At 38.2% G+C, this 14,860-nt stretch overlaps 1 pseudogene; it reads left to right on the top strand.

Moving 5' to 3' along the window:
* Nucleotides 1-4,985: 4,985 nt before the first annotated feature.
* Nucleotides 4,986-13,139, top strand: LOC136131827 (large ribosomal subunit protein mL48 pseudogene; annotated as a pseudogene).
* Nucleotides 13,140-14,860: the final 1,721 nt, after the last annotated feature.

Genomic DNA, 14,860 nt, shown 5'->3' with positions numbered 1-14,860 from the left:
GACTAGAAATTTGCACTCTGAAAAGCATGGTGTTTTATGTTCTTTTTTTGTACATTTCATTTATTTATGGGTCCTTTGGTTTCTAAAAGAAAGCTACAACAGGAAAAAGTCTTGTCTCAATTATGCTAAGGGAAACAAGGAGATAGAATTTTGAGTTGTTGATTTTTCAACTAGTGTTATCTATTGATTGATAGATTGATGATTGGATAAGTTGCTGGGCCTCACAACTTTAAAAAGGGACATAACAAAGTCTGATTGAAAGTCAATATTGAGCTACGGGGGTGTGGGATTCCAGAAAACGGCCTGTGTTCCCAGAGTGAGATTTTATTCCAGGTTGGCCAGACTTCAGACTCCCCACCTTCCACTGAATACACAGGCCAGTCCCCTTGTAGGGATGATATGTCACTTTCATCAGTCTACTCCTGCTCTGAATCCATAAAAGGTTTTGGAAAAATTTCTGGGGTCATGGATCCCTGCACATCTCCAGAGTGCTTGAACCCATCCGCCTACTCCTCTCTAGCCTACTGGCCCTGACAGCTGGCTGAATGAGTCTAGTTACGTTGCGTTGAATCTCTGGCATAGCACAGAGTGCCGTGTTCTGGCCTCCTCTTTCCTCCCATTCTCACTCGCGGGGTCCTTTTTTAGTATGCCGCTGCAGGGTTTATCCTTCAGGGGACTTCAGTCTCAGTTGATGAGATAGCCTTTCCTCCCTGAGCCTCCTTTGTACTTCTTCCATCTTCCAGTTTGAAAACAGAGAAGGACACTTAGAAGCAGAGTTTTAAAGGGAGATAGTGTGCTCTCTTGGGACCTGATTTGATGGTGGAAGAGGAAATATCAGTGAGAGGCTCCTAAAGAGATTTGGTGGGACCTCACCTCCCATCCAGAGACTTTCTTCCTGGAGCTCATCTTCACTCCAAATTTAAAAGGCTTTTGTTTGTTTGACACTTTATTTTTTTGTATTGTATTGTATTGAAGTATAGTTGATTTACAATGTTGTGTTAATTTCTGCTATATAGCAAAGTGATTCAGTTATACATATTATTTTTCATATTCTTTTCCATTATGGTTTATCACAGGATATTGAATATAGTTCCCTGTGCTCTACAGTAGGACCTTGTTGTTTATCCATCCTATATATAATAGTTGCATCTGCTAACCCCAAATTCCCACTCCATCTCTCCCCCACCCCTCCACCCCCTTGGCAACCAGAAGTCTGTTTGTTACGGTGTTTGACTACTTTAAAATGGGATGCTTTTCCTTCACAGAAATCTATTTTATTGTAATTAAGAAGTATTTTAGATAAAAACAATTCCCTTGATCTTTATGCATTCATTAAAATTCCCAAATAGCCACGCCTGGTTGGAAAATGATTGTAAAAGTCGTCATTTTCCCTTCTTTTCTTGGAAATCACACAAACCTCACAAGGAGAACTTGGAACAGGAATGTAAATTCCAGATGAAACCCGAACTACAAAATAAGTCAAGGGACTGCCAAAACAAGTGGAAATTGAACACGGATGTGCAGGGGTGGGGCTGGGGGACAGAGAGCGGTCTCCAATCTCAGAAGGCCCTGGCTCCTTACACCTCTGTGGCGGGAAGAACCAGACCAAACCCTAGGCCTGCAGCAGTAGGAACATGTGGGTGCCTGGCCGCAGTAGGAGTTTCTCTGCTGATAAAAGGTATTTGCTAGAAGCTGAAGCCCTAGGACAGTGGGGGAGGGGAGAGACCTGACATTTACAGCCCAAATTTCAGTCTTGAGGAGTCTCTTGCAAGGCTGCCATTTGGTCCAGGCCGGCTTCTGTGGGAGTCTCCTCCTCCTTGTGACCCCCACCCCCAACATTCGTCACATATTTCACTTTTATTTCTTACTTCTGTTTTTCTCTGCAACCTCTCACCTAGTTAATTAACACACCTAGCGTCACATAGATTTAATTTTTTTTTTTTTTTTGGTGAGAACATTTAACTTCTACTCTCTTAGCAAATTTTAATTATAGAACCCAGTGTTATCAACTGTAGTCACCATGTTATTCATTAGATCCTTAGACCTTATTCATCTTATAACTAAAAGTTTGTTCTCCCTATTTCCCCATTCCCTAGCCCCTGGCAACCACTTTTCTACTCCCTGTTTCTTTGAGTTTGACTTTTTTTTCAAAAAGATTCCACATATAAGTGATATCATGTAGTACGTATTTGCCTTTTCAGTCTGGCTTATACTTAACATAATGCCCTGTAGATCTATCCATGTTGTCACAAACAGCAGGATTTCCTTCTTTCTCATGGCTAAATTATATTCCTTTTTGCATATATATATATATATATATATATATATATATATATATATATATATACATTTTCACATCTTCTTTTTCCATTCATCCATTGATGGACACACAAGTTGTTTCCATTGTAAATAATGCTACAGTGAACATGGGGGTGCAGGAATTTCTTTGATATCCTGTTTTCATTTCCTGTCGATATATACCCAGAAGTGAGATTGCTGGATCATAGGGTAGTTCTATTTTTAATATTTTTAAGGAAACACTATACTGTGTTCCAATATATATTTGAGTATATTAAATACATTATTTTTATGAATACTTCCCAAATTTCAGCATTTCACTTTGAATTTTTCAGTTTTAACGTTTTCTCTTTTGCAGATCCTTTTGAAGTCACTTGCTGTCCTATAAATGTTTGGGCAGTTTTAGGATTTAGGTTTTGCTGTGTGAATAATGACAAAAGTTACCAAATTATCAACAAATATTTCTTTTTTGAAAAAAAAAATTCTTCTGTGTAGAAGGTTCATAACAATTAGTATGGTGTGGAATATTTGTAACAATTTTCATGGATTTCAGTATTTTTACTCTGTGTTGAAGTATAACATGGAAATAGCAAAATGCACAAGTGGTAAGGATATATAGTTCAATGAATTTTAACATATGTATATGTCTGTATAACCAGGTCCAGATATAGAACATGTCCAGTACCAGAAAGCCCTCTCCCTGCACCCCCTTTCCAGTTCGTAACCCTCCAGGCCTCTATCTGACTTCTATTATGACCTCTAATACCATAGGATGGTTCTGTCTTTTCATAACAGCTTTTAAAAAAAATGTTTAATTTTCATCTGTCCCTACTCCCTGCTGCCTCAGCTGCTGGCAGGCCAAGGGTGGGAACTTACTGCTGGTCGAAGAAAGACAGAGGCTGCTAGTCCCAGGCAAGGCGGGGGACTGAGGCAGAGGAGAAGAGACTGAGGGAGGGAGTGTGAAGATCCAGAACCCTGGAGCCTCGGCTTCCCACGACTTTTGTAGACCCTGCCAATCCAGCCAATATTAAGTATTAAAGGCATTATGAACAATTTAAATAATTTATTTTTGATAAATACATAAATGTGGAAAATTAATCATTTGATGACTTGATCTTTTAATGTGCGGCCTCTCAGTGAACTATTCCTTGGCTGCAGGCTCAGGATGAGACACTCGGAGTCCACTGTAGCCTCTCTTTCTTATAACAGCCAAGCTGCGATGCTGTTTACAGGCCGGCTTTGGGACCGGGAAGGGAGGGATGGGTAAAACTCACAGGCTTGCAGAACTGTGGGTCAGTACAGTCCTCAGCTGTACTTCTTCATCCATCCAGAGATGATGAGGCAGAAACAGGCTCGGGGCTTCATGGAAAAAGGAGCTCATGACCCTTGAGGGAGTTGGCCTGCCCTGCTAGTCCTGGTACTAAACAGCTGTCCCAAAGCAGTGAAGTGAGGAGGGCCTTGAGTAACTTCAGGTAAAAAGTCACAGTTTGACATCAGAACGCGGTTGTTGCAATGATCCTGATCATCGTCTCTGACCCTGTGTAGCACTGACAAGACCTGATCGTCCATTCTTTCTGTGTGAGTGAAGGGAGCCAAGGAGAGCGCAAAACAAGGCCAACCTGGAGTTTTCAGGCTTGCTCAACAGGGTTCAGTGTAGTATCATTTGCTAATTGGGAAAAGTAAAGATATGTGGGGAAAATAAAGACGTCAGTTTTCATGAGGTTACGTTCGATTTTCTTACTAGATGGCCAAATGGATAAGCAGTTGGATTTACAAGGCTGGAAGTGAGAAGAGAGAGATAAATTTAGGAATTTTTAGCATATGGATGTTATTTAAAGGCACGGGAAGCAGTGTTTTTAGAACTGTGAGTCACGACCCATTAGTGTTATCACATCAGTTTAGTGGGTTAAGACCAATATTTTTTAAAAAATTAAATAGAATAGGATATCATATAGTGGAGTAGAAAGTATGAGAGAGAATCATATATTCTCATAAACTATTTGTTTTGTGAAAGTGATAATTCCAGTAAACTATGTGTTTATGTATATGTGTGTATATATATATATAGATATAGATAGATAGATAGATACACACACCCACACATATGTGTACATATATATTTGAAATACATGTCATTAAGGTGAGAGTAAAGAAGAGAAGAGGACCCGGGGTTAAGTCCTGAGGGACAACAACACTCAGAGGTCTTACAAATGAGGAATGGTGAAATAGCTGGTGTTGGTGTAAGGAAAACTGGAAATAGAGGGGTCACAGAATTCCAGAGAGAAGGTTTCAAGTATTAGAGAATGAGCAACTGTGTTTAGGAATGCTGGGAGGTAGGACAGATGAGGGAAGAACTTCATCTGTTGGATTTGGTTCGCTAGAGCTTCCTGGTGACCTTGGCAAGAGTCCTTTGAGTGGATAGTGGGAAAGAAGCCATATTAGTGTGGGTAGATGAGAGAATGGCAGATGAGAAAGTGGAGACAGGGTGGATATAGAATCTTTTGGAACGTTTGACTGTGGAGGAGCTGAAACTGAAGGGGGCAGAATGGTACTAGGTAGTTTCATTTTAAATAAATTAATAAGTAAAATAATTTTTATGGACAAGAGAATGTAGAATGTATTTGCATCTCCACTGCATTAATTCTAGCTCTGATGTTGGTTTCTTGATTTAGACCAAAGATGGCAGCATGGATGGACTGGAAATAGCTGCTTGGAGCAGTGCTGAGAAGGACTGTAAGGCTGTGTTTGACAGCATGTTGCTATCCTTGACTTAGATTGAGATGTTGGAAGACAGGTATGAAAGAATGATTTTAAAGAGGGATGAGAGTTTTAGTGGTTAGATTTTGCTCAGTTGCCTTAAGAAAAAGAACAATCTCATTCACTGAACAAAAATATATTTAATAACTATGTGCTTGTTTCTTTTTGCAGAAAACAAAACAAGATTATATTGTACTATTAGGATCTTAAAATAAAGGCAGGGAGGCAAGGCATACGCACAAAGCTAAAGAGTAGTATGTAATTTCATGCCTAAGTGATGGTAGAGAAAGTACGTTCTACACGACAAGATGATTAAAATGTGCTGTGGGAATTGAGGAAAGGCTCATAGAGCAGTGTTTTTTGAATTGTGACTCTCAGCCCATTAAAGCATTGTATTAATTTGCCAGTGCTGCCACCCTAGCAAACTTAAAGAACAGAATTTATTTTCTCATAGTTCTGGAAGCTAGAAGTCCAACGTCAAGGTGTCAGCAGTTTGCTTTCTCCTGAAGCCTTTCTTCTTGGCTTATAGATGACCATCTACCCTTGGTGTCTTCACATGGTCTTCCCTTTATATGGGTCTGTGTATTAATCTCCTCTTCCTATAAGAACAACAGTCACATTGGATTAGGGCCCACCATATGATCTGATCATACCTTAGTTACCTCATTAAAAACCCTGTTTCCAAATACAGTCACATTCTGAGGTAATGAGGGTTAGAACTTCAACATATAAATTTTAGGGAACAGAATTCAGCCCATGACATAGTATCATCATGAAGTCAATTTAGTGGTTTAAGATAAGCATAAAAAAGAAATAGAATAGAAAAGTACAACAGAATAGAAAATATCAGTGTGTATGCTGTAGAACCATGTTAAATAATTTCTTTTTATAGGTTATAGTAAAACCAATAGTTTAAAAGCCACTGTCGCAGAGGATCCTGGAATACAGCAATATGTGAATAGATAGGACAGGGGGAAGGTTATATAGGAACAGAATGAACAGGCGATAAGAGGATACCAGACATGACATCTTTTGAGAGATAAATGAGTCACCTGTTTGGAAGTGAACTCTGAAGCCAAGATGTATTTAGAGACCTTAAGGTTGGATCATACTATAGTCTTGAAGACCAGGCTAAGAACATGAATTTTCATACTATTGGCAAAGAAGGATTTTAAGCAATAATGAATTTGGTAATTTATCAAGATACTCTGGCAAGTGAATTGGAGAGGGGAGAGCCTAGAAGCAAGAAGATTGGAAGCTGTGGGGTTTCACTGACATGGATTGAGGAGGTCCTTAAACAAGGTAGAAAAAGGAAATGAAAGATGACTACCAGATATATATCAGAAAAAAAGTATCAGTAGGACTTGCTGACAATAAACACAGGAGACAGAAAAAGACAACTAGTGAAGGTTGGAGGGGTTCTGGTTTTAAGGAAGTATATAAAATCTCATCCAATTTATTTTAAAATTAAAATTAAGTAAAAAATTCAGTTCCTCAGTAACACTAGCCATATTCCAAGTGCTCAATAGTCCTGATGTGACTAGTGGCTGTAGTATTGGATAGTACAGACGTAGAATATCCATCACCACAGAGAGTTCTACTGACAGCACTAGAGTGCTTCCTTGTGGAGAACTTCCTTTTGAGATGCTACCTCAGTATCCATGCCTTTCATACTCAGAGGCATTTTCAGTTATAACTTTGATAAAATTACTGTGTGGTCACTAGAAAAGTCCACCTGTTCTCAAATCATTCACTCATCAGCCTATTGAATTCCTACCATTAGTTTCCATTGCTTGGGCTTAAGCCCTATACAGATCTAATTAAATTCCCAATACTCTAAAAGAGGCATGAAAAACCATCATAAAGATGCTTTAAAATTAATTTTTAAATATGTAAAAAGCTAAGAAAGAATATGGCCCTTTTAGAAGTTAGAACCAACTTTTAAGCAAATGTCAGAAGCAAGCAGAGTTAATAAAATATGAAATGCAGTTAAGAAAACTATTTCCAAGTTAATTAGCTAATCAATAGAAATAAAATGGAACAGAAATATGTCAACGTCTTGGGGGAAAAACAAGGACTCTCCAGGTCTGATGTTCAAGAGCCAGTTTAAAATAGAGGAAAATGTTTACATATATTCACTAATCTCATCTTGTGAGATAGTTATTATTTTTCCCATTTTATAGCAGGAGGAAAGGGTGTAGGAGAAGTTCACTAACTTGCTCAAGGTCATTTAGCTACTATGTGACAGAGCCAGGACATGCACTCAGGTCTTTGAGTAACTGAGTGTTCCCATATGCTTTAGCCACCTCTCCAGGGGAGCACAAACATCTCAGGTTGCTTGTTGGTTGAGTGATGGTCTGGATCAATTAACTGAATTTTAATCGAGGAACTCGTATGAGCTGAGGGTATCCTTTTTTTACCTGGCTGGTGGTACCCAAAGATTTGGTGTATGATCAACACTTAGGAAGACTGGTAACATTCAAACATTTCACTCTATTATACCAACTTGTCCTGTCTAATATCTACCCTGGAACAGTCGTCTGATTGAGTTCATTATTATCACCTACTGAGACACATTTTATCAGTAGGATTTTCTTCGCCTTTGCTGGCTGACCAAATATCCCTAAACTTAATCCACCAAACACATCCTAAAGTATAGAAAAGAATCACATTTTAGGGGCACTCGTGCTCCCTTGTAGCATATCAAAACATCACCATATTGTGTCACAAGGGATGTGAGTAAACCTGGGAACTGATGAAGCTCACCTGTATATGCCAACTTTTTAGAATTTTGTTTCAGGTTTTCAGGGTACATGATTTAGAATTCTTAATGAGCCAGATTGCTGCCAGAGAAATATTTGGTTTTATTTTATAGGAGTATACACTTCAGCTCGTATGCAGATGATGTCATCCCATATGAGATTTCTCCAATTGTTGATACATATGTTCTCCTCATTTGTAGGCACTAACGGTGTGGCAGTAAAAATTTCACTGAGGCCATGAGTAACTTGCTTTCTCAGATGTATTATACATGACGATATGCTGGGAATTAATTTTTCTTATAGGTTTCAGCAATAAGAAGCCTGAATTTTATTCCTGGTAGGTTGGACAAAGGACATTGTAAAACTGGAATGTGTTGGGAGAAATGCTGCCTGCCTCTGAAAGAACCTAGATGAGTCAAGGAGAAAATATTTTTAAAAATTCCTTCCACAGTTCCATATCTCTAGTACCTATACCCAGGGGTACCCAAAGCCAAAATCCTTCAACAATTGGAAGAAAAACATTGAATTCAATGTTTTTGAAGACTGTTTTTAAGACTCAGAATTAGGGTGCATAGTGGGTATTAATTGTAGACCTCATAGTAGAGAATAATGTGAAATGGTGTTTTCTCAGTGCAGGATATTATCATCTCATCAAGATATCTTAGAACCATCAACCCTTTCTCTTCTCGCAGATTTTGTAGCCTCTGTATCTGCTCATCAGAGAGAAACACTCTGTTAAGGGGATTCTATGCCAATGATACAGCCTTTCTTGTCATGTCAAATGCAACTAGTTTCATTTTCTCAATACCCAGGCATCTGTGCCTGAGAAGCTGCCTATTTCTTGGTTGCAAATAGAGGAAAAATGAATTTTTTTTTTTTTTTTTTTTTTTGCTGAGTTAGAACAGTTCCTCCCAGAGACCCAGCCTCAGGAGACGCTGAGATTTGCCCCGTTTTAATATTGATATCCATCCTTTCTTTTGTCCCTTCTCAAGTTAGCCATCGTTTTGTTATCTTTTCAGTCATAGGATCGTCATCAGCCCTGTGTACTGATGGAGTCTAAAATGTAGCTTCTTCCTGTTTCAGTCTCTCTCTCGTACTACATATGATATATATAAACATATGTATCATTTTTTCCCACTGTATCTTTGAGATAGACTCCCAGAAGTGGGATTGCTAGATCAATGGAAAATAAATATACATGTAATTTGGTTGTGTTTTGTCAGATTTTCTCCATGTGAGTAATATAATTTATCAGTCCCACCAACAATGCGTTACAGTACTTGTTTCCCCACAGCCTTATCAAAAGAGACTATGGATTTTGCCTACTTGATGGGTGCGAAGTGGTTTCTTAGTGAGCTAAAATTTGTATCTCTCTTAATGTGAGTGAGACTAATCATTGTTTCCCATGTTTAAAGTCCGGTTGAATTAATTTTTCTGTGAACTGCTCATTCGTTTTTTTGCTAAGTTTTCCTGTGTTGCTGTATGTGGTTTTTAAATTCTCAGTTTTTAGGAGTCCTTCGTGCATTAAGAATATTAGCCTTTTATTTATCAGTTGCCAAAATGTTATATCCAGTTTGTCACTTGTCTTCAGACTTTGCTGATGTTTCTTGTCATTCAAAAGTTTTCACAGTTATGTTGTCACATTTATTAATATTTTAGGTTGCTCCTACATTTTGAATTACCTGCGCTATTTACAATCCTTGTTTCATTTTTTACATTTATATCTCTGATTCCTTTCACTTTTGCATTTTTAACTCAAAATCAATATGTAAAAAAATTGATTTCTCCTCTTCCACCTCTCACTAGACTCACTTTCTTCTCTTGATTTCCTTATTTCTATTAATGGCTCCCAAAAATCTCTTTGTCATTTGAGCCCCAAATCTCCAAGTCATTCTTGATTTCTTGCCTGCCCTTTTCACTTCTGAATAGATTTCTTAATTCTGTTTGTGATTTTCTTACCTGGTAGGGGAGAATTCCACAGAATATAAAGATTATAGAAAAAGTCACAAAATCCAGCCTCATTTAGGATTAGATTTCGAATGTGTTTTGGTTTAAAACTACAATAAATCAAATGTAGTATTTACTGGTCAATAATACAAACTGGAAGAATATTTTGATTTTTCTTAAGTATGATAAATCAGTTCAATCAATGATTAATAAAACTCAAATTCTCTGAATGTGTTTTAGAAAAAAAATAAATCCGTGAGAAATAAACTTTTCAACAGCTTAGGTAAGATATACAACCCAGGACCATGCCTGTTTCTGATGAATAGTTAACTCAGGTATGGGGCAACTGAGTGGCATATCTTGTTTGCTCTAAGAGCAAAAATCCCTGAGTAAAATGGTCCAACGGTTACCAAAGTATGATTCGGTAGGAGCCACCAGCATCAAATCTGCTAAAGGTTACATGCCATTTGTAGAAGAAACCTTGAGAACAAAATGTCTTGGACCAAGAGTATATGAATAAGAGTTTGGTGATTGGTGTCACTTCCACATTTTTCTCTTTTTTTGCCTATAACACGCAATAAATAGGCTTATTTTCTTTTTTAAATTATTTGATGTTTTGAAGTTCAGTGTGGGAAACCTGTGGTCAATTTATATAAGCTAGTGCTTGATTTCTAAAAGAAATCCAGATGTCCAGTGTCATTTGGTAACTGATTTTCTTAAGGCAAAATAAAGCTTGTGGAGAGCAAATATTAGAATGTTGACAGTGGCTTGTGTAGATGATAAAATCGGTGGTCAACAAGACCAGAGTTTTATTTTCATGACTATTCAAAATAGTTCATATGTTTCTAGGATTACTGATGCATCCAAAAATTATGAGCAGACATACAAGGAACACTCTCTCTATCCAGAGAGTGTTAATTTTCTCTCATGTCAAAAGAGTAACATCTTTCTTGATTTTAGTTTATCATGTACATTTGAAAGAAAGCTTTTAACAATTGTCAGCAATTGAGCAAAGTGAGGTTAGCTTTAAAGAATGAGTTAAAAAAGAACAGTTCTGACAAAAAATAGCAAACTACTTAACCAATAATATTTAGGAATAGAATGAGAAAAATTTTAGACTTAAAAATTTGAAGTTCAAACTGATCATTGATTAAGAAAACCTGTGAAACTGAATGATTATTTATTTGTGTGATTTCACAAATAATGATAAAAAATAAATGCCCAAAGATATAAGGACATAATGTAAACCAAAGTAAGTAGGCTCACTATTTATTGATAGTTGATTTTCTACTCAACATTGTTTGACTTTCTGTTGCTGTGCATTACTCTACCCCAGATTATTTTGTGCCAGTCAGTGCTATAGCAATTTGTACATGATTTGTGGTTGACAAACAAGTGACATGCATAGAATCTATTTTAGCCCTAGTCGTACACTGTGATTGATGGAGAATCAGTGACACAGTTTTCCCCAGTTGTCTAAAAGGTAGTCACTGGGATCCTAGACAAGTTAGCTACATTTAACTTTGTATGCGATTATTTATCAAGCATCAGTTTATAAAACATTACCCAACATAAATGAAACCAGAGTAGGACATTCATGAATTATATTATTCCAAACTGAATAACAGAAATTAAGAAATTAAACAAAACAAAAACAGAATCAAAATAAGTCTAAAACTTTTTATTCCCAGGGATGTCTATTTCTATCAACGTAGTAAATTAGATACCGTAAATGACTCTTGTGATTGAAACAATTAAAATTTGGGATAAAATGTACTTTGAAAACCTTTTAAAACACACTGATAAAAAGGAAGGAATATGCAGAGGCAAAACCAAAGTTACATGGGAAGGTTGGGGGGCAAAGGAGATGGATACAAGTCCTCAGAACTGGATAAAGCAGAGAACCTAACAAGAGACTTATGAATAAAGCTGGAACCCTGGAGAAGTATATCCTTTACATTCTTAGTATAAGGGAAGTAAGAAAGAAACCTCATTGTGAAGAAGGGGAAAGCAAAGAAACTTAACTATGCTTACCATGATGTGGGGTAGAGGAAAAAAACTAATCTCATCTGAGACTGTGTAACTAAATTCAGCCCTTGTGAATATGTGTGGGCTGGATTGATTCTATCTATGTGGTCTGAAAAACCTCAAGCAGCATGTTTAAAGTGTTCCTTGTTTGGAAGTGATCCCAAGCTAGGGACGCAAGCAAATATAATTTACCTTCGGAGAAACTTCACTTCAACCCAGCCCTTGAAGCGTTTTTACAGAAAAAAATTCCAAGGCAAGTGAGCTGCCGATAGTCAAAAATCACAAAGCATGTGAAGTCAGTCCCATGAGAACAGGTGGGACAAGAGACACTAGAACAGACCCACAGGGACTTTGGGATTATCATCAATTGAATATGAAATGGAATATGTCTAAATCAATTCAAAATAAGTTTGAAAATTTGAGCAGACAAGACTATTAAAAAAACCTCCCTAACAAATAGGAAAAAGAATCAAATAGAACTTTTAGAAATTTAAAATGTACAAAAAAAATTAAAAATCCTATGGACGGATTAAATGTCATGTTAGATAGAGCTGAAGAGAAAGAAACTCTGTGAACTGGAAGATAAAACTGAAAAAATAGAGTGTTTTTGGACGCCCAGCGGTCGCGGCATCTTGGGCCGATTTTCCGCTGGCACAATTACAGGCCGCGCAGCAGCAAAGGCTGAATGGAGCTCTGGGAAAGGCGCTGTGTCTGAGGGATGACACCATTTTTAAGCGAGCCTTTTCCCTCTTGAGGTTCAGAACCCCAGGAGAGAATCCCCTCTGTTCTGCAGGTGGCATTCAGCTGAGCATCAGTGGGCACTACAGGTCACAACCCCCACATGGCATTGGAAGATACAAGCACCTAGTTAAAGCACAAGAGTTTCTTTCTCTTTTGCTTCCTGTCCAGCCCAGGAAGAAGAGGGGAAAAGTGGAAGTGAGACCCATTAATTTGGGGACAGATTATGAATATGGGGTTTGAAACATTCACCTGACTGCATATGATATGGCCCTGGAAGAGAGTTATGCCCAGTATGTTCACAACCTCTGCTACCACCTCTCCATTGAAGTCGAGGAAAGTTATGCGATGCCTACCAAAACCGTGGAGGCATTGCAGTTGCAGGTCCAAGGCAGCAAAAGGCTCCTGGACTCAGTTCTTACCACCCATGGGCGAGTGGTTCAGATCAGCGGTTGGAGCGCTACATTTGCAGAGATTTTCCTGGAAATAATCCAAAGCAATCTTCCTGAAGGAGTCAAACTGTCAGTGAGGGAGCACACTGAAGAAGACTTCAAAGGAAGGTTCAAAGCTCGGCCAGAACTGGAAGAACTGCTAGCCAAGTTGAACTAGCTCACTGCAGACCCTTTCATGCCAGCACTGGTGATACTGAGTGGCAAGGGGAAGAGCTTCCCGGGTGGGCAAAGTTAAGCAGGAGACCCTGACCCTCAATATCATAAGTACCCATCTCCACAGCCAGGGGTGCCTCCTCTGCTCGGTGGAGGAGTGCTTGCCAGATTGTCACCACTTTCCTCTGAGCCAACCCTAGGTATCTTCCATCTAATAAAAATCTGCTGATGATGGATGTGTGTGTATGTGAGAAGTCAGTCCATCCTGTCGAGTATATTTAACTAAGGGATTCAGTTTCTCTTTGCCTGGTGCTTTAGCATATAAGCATGTCCCCCTTCAGTATTTCTCCAGTTAGAGTGAACTCATCCTTTAAATCAACCTGGCATGGAGTCCCTTTAGTGACGCAGACAATCATAAGTAAACTCTCTGTGGATAGAAGGCATAGGGAGGGAGATTTTGTATATGAAAAAACCCTCCAGGTAGGATCAGGGTCTGTCCATAAGTGAAAAAATATTACCTTGTGGGGTAGTGAGTGACTTGTCATAAGTATGCAGGTAGATGTTACATAACTGCAAATTAGGGTTGCCTGAAATGAGTTGAAGCAAAGAATTAAAGGTTGATCTTGGTCACGTGTCAGAAAACTACTGCTTGTGAGCCAGATCCCAACAACTGCCTATTTGCTTTTTAAAAAGAATTTATTGAAGTGAAATTCACATGTCACAAAACGAACCATTTTAAAGTGAATAATTCAGTGGTATTTAATGCATATGCAGTGTTGTGCAACCTCTATCCAGTTCCAAAACCCCATTGCCTGTTTTTGTAAATAAAGGTTTATTGGAACAGAGCCCTGCTCATTCATTTACAAAAAAGTAAAAACTGAAAAAATAGAGAATATAGATCCACAAAGACAAAATGAAGCAAATTATGAAAAGCAGAATAACTACTATGCTTATGGAGGATAAGAGTGATATATATATATAATATGTGCTTATGGATTATAGGAGTGGTAAGATATATATATGTACATATACATATATAATGTATACCTTATATATAATTTCAGAGATAAGTAATAGAAACAAAATGGAAGAGGCAATAGCTAAGGGATAGTGCATGAAAATTTATCCGAATTGTTGAAAGACACCAATCCTGACGGGTAGGAAACCCAGTGAACTGCAAACAGATTAAGGTACTCCACTGTATACTAACGAGTCCATCTGCAAAATACAGGTATTGGGTTTCTCACAATGTCACAAGCTGCAGCTAAAAGTATGCAATGACCTCCATTATGTTTCCAATATTCCCTTAGTGCTTATGAGCCTTTAGGGGAGTTTCTAGGAGTAAAGCTTTCTGTGACTAGGGGCAATGCAGACTTGTGAAAGGTGACTGAGGAAAGCAGAAGCGACAGGGTCCTATTGTGGAGGGGCGGCCTTTGGGTATGTTTCATGCCTAGCATGATCATCTTCAGGCATTCATGACTGCTACAGAGAAAAGGGGAATTTGGTTGTCAGGAAGACCTAAGGAATGAATGTGCGCTGCCTTACATTGTCCCTTAGTGCAGTCAGTTAATACTATGCTAATATACCAGTTTGGGGACATTTGGGGGTCAGAGAAACCTGTGCTCCATAAATTATAGGCAGTATGTTTAAGTTTGACCAAAGTTCTAAAAAATGCACAATTATTTATGAGTTGCCGGAGGAGCATAGAAAGGAGTTGAATATTTT

This window comes from Phocoena phocoena, chromosome 12 (genome assembly GCF_963924675.1).
Source record: "Phocoena phocoena chromosome 12, mPhoPho1.1, whole genome shotgun sequence".
Taxonomy (NCBI): domain Eukaryota; kingdom Metazoa; phylum Chordata; class Mammalia; order Artiodactyla; family Phocoenidae; genus Phocoena; species Phocoena phocoena.
The sequence above is the reverse complement of the archived record's forward strand: the minus strand, read 5'-3'. Positions and strand labels throughout refer to the sequence as shown.